At 48.9% G+C, this 7,097-nt stretch overlaps 2 long non-coding RNA genes across 2 annotated transcripts; both read left to right on the forward strand.

The window, feature by feature from the left end:
* Window positions 1-264, forward strand: LOC118517071. Its single transcript, XR_004908254.1, has 3 exons — window positions 1-43; window positions 100-178; window positions 246-264. It is a non-coding gene; the product is annotated as an uncharacterized LOC118517071 (long non-coding RNA).
* A 4,389-nt stretch (window positions 265-4,653) lies between these two features.
* Window positions 4,654-4,917, forward strand: LOC118517070. The gene is made up of 3 exons (XR_004908253.1): window positions 4,654-4,696; window positions 4,753-4,831; window positions 4,899-4,917. It is a non-coding gene; the product is annotated as an uncharacterized LOC118517070 (long non-coding RNA).
* The last annotated feature ends 2,180 nt before the right edge of the window (window positions 4,918-7,097 follow it).

Genomic DNA, 7,097 nt, shown 5'->3' on the forward strand with positions numbered 1-7,097 from the left:
AAGCTGATACATCTAAGACTGCTAATTTGTGTGCGGGTCTAACGTAAGTTCCACTGCTCGTTTGTACCGTGGCTTGCCTAACTTGACCGTCCTTTCCAGGTATTATTGAGACAATTCGTCCTTTTGGCGTGTTATTCGTGTTATAGGGTCGGCCAGTCCGTCGTTCAGGGGCACGTAGGTAAGTGGTCTCGAATTAAGGGTGAGTTCGATCTCCGTGAACGTTGACAGCATTACTTCATCCGTAGGGCGCTTGGGGAACACGAACTGATTCAGTACCTTCTTCACGGAACGTACCAAACGCTCCCAGCAGCCGCCAAAGTGAGGCGCCAGTATGCATGACGCTGTGTTGAGGGACGCCGCTATCTCGAGATGTACAGCTCTCGACGTGAAGCAGAGAAAACGGGCCGAAGTAGTCGATCCCTGTGAAGGAAAAGGCACGTTAATAAAATGCGGTTCTTTGTTGTGGTAAATTACCCATTAGCGGTGGCTCCGGTCGCGCGTTGTTCACTTTGCACCACTGACAATCTCTCCTAACGCGTCGATATTCCCCCAGCAGTTTAGGGATGTGGTACCGCATCCTTAATTCGCTCAAAACCGTGTTGTGGTTGCCGTGTTTGTACCTTTCGTGGTGCTCCCGAATAATGAGATCGGTTCCGTAGTCTCGCCGAGGAAGGATGATCGGGTTCCGTGAGAAATTGTTGATGCCTACGCATTCCGTCAAACGTCCCCCCACTCTCAGGATCCTGTGGTCGTTCAGAATAGGCGAGAGCTTATAGATGCTGCTTTTCTTCTCGACCCCCCTTTTCCACGGGTGCTTTTGCGGGGTCTGTTTGCGCAAGCTGACGATTTCGCTGTTGTAGGCCCTTCCTGCATTGAATCAACCACCTTGCGTGAATTGGACGCCCAATTCCGTATCTCGAAGCCCCCTTTCGCGTGAATATAGCGAACCGTTTTAGCTTGCTCAGCAGCTTCCTCTTCCGTTTCCACGTTGACAAGCATGTCATCGACATAATGTTCCTCTTCGATGCATTCCACCGCTCGCGGGAAATCCTGCCGGAAACGTGATGCATTTCGGTTTTTCACGAACTGTGCGCTAGTGGGCGAGCATGCTGCACCAAACGTCATAACGGTAACCACGTAAACAGCAGGTTCGCCTCGAAGGTCGTCCCAGAATATCATTTGGCTGCGTTGGTCGTCCTTCTTCATTCCTACTCGATGGAACATCTCGCGAATATCACCGACGCTACAGCGGCGCTGGTCTTCACATGGCATGGCCGGGATTCAAATCCCCATGAGCAGTCATACAGCTTTTTGATGAAACTTTCGTTTTGTTTTTTTTTTTTATGTGGAGTTTCTGTTTTCCAGTCGTTTTAGCATAATTTGTGGCCGACCTTTTACCCGACGTTTAATGCGTTCGCGCATTTTCGCCTCGAGGACGCGTTTATTTAGACCAACGACGACGGTTTTGAGACGATAAGTGTCATCGTTTTTTTTTTAAACTATGTCGTCGCCTATGAACATGCACATTGTAATATTATTGTACCGGCACCAGTGATGGCACCGACGTACGCGTTGTACAAACAACCAGATCACTCCCATTGGCACTCCTTTTGCCCCCGGCCCCGTCGTTTTTAGTCCCCCGTGGGGGTAGTTGTGAAAAAATCACGAATTTTCAACACTGCCGCATAGACGCACGCCCATACAAACCTGGCCGCGTTGATCGGGCCCTTCTCAGGCGGCGTGCAGTACTGGCAGCTGTGCGCGCTGTACAAGCCATCATTCCCACTGGCGCACCTTTTCCCAGCATCGCGAATCACCGGCGTCGTTGTTAGTTTCGCCTCACAGTAGTGCGCCAAACACGCGCGCACCCAGCACTGCACTATAAACGCACCGCATTCATACTGGCCCGGCAACGCGGTCGCTTCTCGCACAATGTTTGAATATCGAACGGTGCAAGGTAATGAATTGTATGGGTGTAAATAAACAAATGATGTGTGTGCGTGTGTGTGTGTGTGTGTGTGTGTGTGTGTGTGTGTGCGTCATGTGTAAGTTGTGTTCGTTGCGCAGTGCTGTCTGCCCAGCACTGTGTATTGCCCAGGTGCCCATATACTGCTACGGGTAAAACCCAGTCAAGGAACCCTCTTCTGGGTGGTGGTGGTTGATGAAGTTTGTGAAGCAATTTTATTCGATCCTTCGATACAATCTCAAAACTGTGTACAATTATCAGACCAAACCATGTGTGTTGTGTTGTTCACGGGCAAAGCTGGTCCCTGAAATGCGGAATGGGAATGCGAATGGGAAGAAAACAAAAGTAAGCTTTAGATAGAAATAAAACTACATTTCTATGTAATTGAAACAGTGGCCGTGCAGTGGCTATTTATTGTTTATTTTAAATGCGTAATGGTCTAACGTAATGGTAAAGTAATCCTCCTTGGCCACCTCGTTCTCGTTGGTCGTTGGTCGTTGGCTATTCATGTGCCGAGCGCATGCGTCGTACCGTGGTCCAAAATCTAGCCGGATCTAGCACATTGAGCGGGTGCTGCGCTCGGTGGTATACCGGCGCGCTCTTCGGTCCTAGCATTTCGTCATCGTCCAAAAGCAAATGTGGAGCCAGCACCAAAAACAGCTGTTCAGCCCACCCTGGCAGGCGACAGCTGGCAAAGGCTAACTGCCAACATGGTAGCCCGAGATGCTCGATGCTCATGTGTAAGTATGTCGTAAAGGAGTCCGCCAACAGTGTCCACTTCCACGATCCCACTTCCAACAAATAAATTTCCGGACGGGTTGTAACATTTGTCTTGTACACGAGCAAAACGAAACCCCTGTCACCTATGCGCTCGAGCTCGAAAACAGTTCCCGGTCCTTTCAGTTCGAGGTTCTGGATGTGCGTCAATTTAGGTATGTAGAGATGGCCTACACGTAATTTTGCGCGCTTCGAATAGTTGTACGTCCAGCTCGTGTGCATCCCATCGGTCGACATGTAAAAACGCTTCATGTCGTCCGGCATAAAAACGAAGTTCTTGTATTCCCAAACCCTTAAATCTGCCGCTGTGCATGGTCCGTTGTCATCTGATGTCACGTTGCTCACTCGTGGCAGCTCGTTCAGTTTTTTCTTCAATTCAAACGTCAGTTTCTCCAGGTGCAACGTATCGTTGCGACGGTTTCCGATCTTACGGCTGGCCATTTTCGATAAAATATGTTGCTGATATGAGACACAGTGGAAAAAGCGTCTGTTACACACGTCAGCTTGCTAAATAATGGTTTCAACGCATGCCTGACTTTTACTTATTAATTATTCCTATGGATGGTAGCAATGTGTGCTGAGATGTGTTTTCAATTCACACTGTTATTATCTAATGTTGTCTAGTAGGCATACAGCGATTTGCCGTGTTTCTCATGTTTTCAATTTAGTGTTTCGTGTTCCTTGTGCCGGCCTCGCATTCGCCCGTTACACACAGTGTTTGAAAGTGTATACTCGACGTTAATTCGACGTCTTTGCGTTGAAAACACCACAGGCGGGCGGCCTGCCCCCCGGACAGAATTCGGAGGCTTCCTGTTACCTCCGCTCGATCCAGTTACCAAATACACGAAAGAAAGCTCGCGCGAGTGATTTGTGTTTGCTGTGCACATCCTGCCAGGCTTACCAATGCGCGTGTGCTGAGTCTCTCCAGCATCCAGGACTGCCTGAGATGCGTGCAAGTGGCCATCGCGTGATGGAGAGTGTTTCGTGCGCGTGGATGTCTGCCGGTCTGCCGGGGGGCAGTGTGTTGTAATTGTTGTTTCACACGCTCTTCTGCTAGACGATACTTCTGGATGCTGAATGCGCGGTACGTCCAGTGCATACGTTGGGTGAGTAGTTTCGCATTCCGGTAACGATGACGGTAACATCAACCACCGTGTTCCGGACACCAACGGATGTGCTTGATTATACTCACGGTGATGTTTTTTTTTTTTTTTTGCTCCGTCGCAGGAACGCACAGGAACGGAACATCTAGCCGTCGTTTGACGATGTACGAAACAAGGATTTGGGCATCGGGTAAGAGCGCACATACCGTTCACTTTCGCAAATTCAGCCAAATACTGTCACACGTTCTTAACCACTGTCCGTTTGTTGCAGCTCCCGATTGCAGCCCCGCCACGCGTCCAGGAAGTGGTCCGAGAATCAATATAGTGCTGGAACGCTCTCCTGAAGACACCGGTGTTGAAACGCGGTTGAATTTTTTAGAAATCTTTAATGCAGAGAGAAATCAAAAAATTAGTAAAAAATTAGTTCGTCGTTTCAACCTCGTTTCCAGACTGCTCTTGCTCATTCCCGTCGGGTAGACGCGAGCTCCCTTTTTCCGATCTTTCCTCTTCTTTCTTGTGTTCCTTTGCTTTCCAACATTGTCCCCCCAAGTGCGCCACGGTTAAATATATTTGTTAGGCGATAATAAACACCTCAATGCTAAAAGGTTTATAAATTACCGACTTTATAAACCCGATCTTCGTGATGACACACCTTTCTTTCGCGATTGTACAAACCGTGGCTTCACGTCCCATCTTCTGTCAGTTGCCTCGTGTGTGTGTGCGTTTGTTTGTTTGTTTATTTGCTTGCTTGCTGTTTGTTACTTTCGCTATATTCTGTATTCGACTCTTGCCGTGCGGTTTTCTACTAAGCTGATACATCTAAGACTGCTAATTTGTGTGCGGGTCTAACGTAAGTTCCACTGCTCGTTTGTACCGTGGCTTGCCTAACTTGACCGTCCTTTCCAGGTATTATTGAGACAATTCGTCCTTTTGGCGTGTTATTCGTGTTATAGGGTCGGCCAGTCCGTCGTTCAGGGGCACGTAGGTAAGTGGTCTCGAATTAAGGGTGAGTTCGATCTCCGTGAACGTTGACAGCATTACTTCATCCGTAGGGCGCTTGGGGAACACGAACTGATTCAGTACCTTCTTCACGGAACGTACCAAACGCTCCCAGCAGCCGCCAAAGTGAGGCGCCAGTATGCATGACGCTGTGTTGAGGGACGCCGCTATCTCGAGATGTACAGCTCTCGACGTGAAGCAGAGAAAACGGGCCGAAGTAGTCGATCCCTGTGAAGGAAAAGGCACGTTAATAAAATGCGGTTCTTTGTTGTGGTAAATTACCCATTAGCGGTGGCTCCGGTCGCGCGTTGTTCACTTTGCACCACTGACAATCTCTCCTAACGCGTCGATATTCCCCCAGCAGTTTAGGGATGTGGTACCGCATCCTTAATTCGCTCAAAACCGTGTTGTGGTTGCCGTGTTTGTACCTTTCGTGGTGCTCCCGAATAATGAGATCGGTTCCGTAGTCTCGCCGAGGAAGGATGATCGGGTTCCGTGAGAAATTGTTGATGCCTACGCATTCCGTCAAACGTCCCCCCACTCTCAGGATCCTGTGGTCGTTCAGAATAGGCGAGAGCTTATAGATGCTGCTTTTCTTCTCGACCCCCTTTTCCACGGGTGCTTTTGCGGGGTCTGTTTGCGCAAGCTGACGATTTCGCTGTTGTAGGCCCTTCCTGCATTGAATCAACCACCTTGCGTGAATTGGACGCCCAATTCCGTATCTCGAAGCCCCCTTTCGCGTGAATATAGCGAACCGTTTTAGCTTGCTCAGCAGCTTCCTCTTCCGTTTCCACGTTGACAAGCATGTCATCGACATAATGTTCCTCTTCGATGCATTCCACCGCTCGCGGGAAATCCTGCCGGAAACGTGATGCATTTCGGTTTTTCACGAACTGTGCGCTAGTGGGCGAGCATGCTGCACCAAACGTCATAACGGTAACCACGTAAACAGCAGGTTCGCCTCGAAGGTCGTCCCAGAATATCATTTGGCTGCGTTGGTCGTCCTTCTTCATTCCTACTCGATGGAACATCTCGCGAATATCACCGACGCTACAGCGGCGCTGGTCTTCACATGGCATGGCCGGGATTCAAATCCCCATGAGCAGTCATACAGCTTTTTGATGAAACTTTCGTTTTGTTTTTTTTTTTTATGTGGAGTTTCTGTTTTCCAGTCGTTTTAGCATAATTTGTGGCCGACCTTTTACCCGACGTTTAATGCGTTCGCGCATTTTCGCCTCGAGGACGCGTTTATTTAGACCAACGACGACGGTTTTGAGACGATAAGTGTCATCGTTTTTTTTTTAAACTATGTCGTCGCCTATGAACATGCACATTGTAATATTATTGTACCGGCACCAGTGATGGCACCGACGTACGCGTTGTACAAACAACCAGATCACTCCCATTGGCACTCCTTTTGCCCCCGGCCCCGTCGTTTTTAGTCCCCCGTGGGGGTAGTTGTGAAAAAATCACGAATTTTCAACACTGCCGCATAGACGCACGCCCATACAAACCTGGCCGCGTTGATCGGGCCCTTCTCAGGCGGCGTGCAGTACTGGCAGCTGTGCGCGCTGTACAAGCCATCATTCCCACTGGCGCACCTTTTCCCAGCATCGCGAATCACCGGCGTCGTTGTTAGTTTCGCCTCACAGTAGTGCGCCAAACACGCGCGCACCCAGCACTGCACTATAAACGCACCGCATTCATACTGGCCCGGCAACGCGGTCGCTTCTCGCACAATGTTTGAATATCGAACGGTGCAAGGTAATGAATTGTATGGGTGTAAATAAACAAATGATGTGTGTGCGTGTGTGTGTGTGTGTGTGTGTGTGTGTGTGTGCGTCATGTGTAAGTTGTGTTCGTTGCGCAGTGCTGTCTGCCCAGCACTGTGTATTGCCCAGGTGCCCATATACTGCTACGGGTAAAACCCAGTCAAGGAACCCTCTTCTGGGTGGTGGTGGTTGATGAAGTTTGTGAAGCAATTTTATTCGATCCTTCGATACAATCTCAAAACTGTGTACAATTATCAGACCAAACCATGTGTGTTGTGTTGTTCACGGGCAAAGCTGGTCCCTGAAATGCGGAATGGGAATGCGAATGGGAAGAAAACAAAAGTAAGCTTTAGATAGAAATAAAACTACATTTCTATGTAATTGAAACAGTGGCCGTGCAGTGGCTATTTATTGTTTATTTTAAATGCGTAATGGTCTAACGTAATGGTAAAGTAATCCTCCTTGGCCACCTCGTTCTCG

Source organism: Anopheles stephensi, unplaced genomic scaffold, assembly GCF_013141755.1.
Source record: "Anopheles stephensi strain Indian unplaced genomic scaffold, UCI_ANSTEP_V1.0 ucontig457, whole genome shotgun sequence".
NCBI lineage: Eukaryota > Metazoa > Arthropoda > Insecta > Diptera > Culicidae > Anopheles > Anopheles stephensi.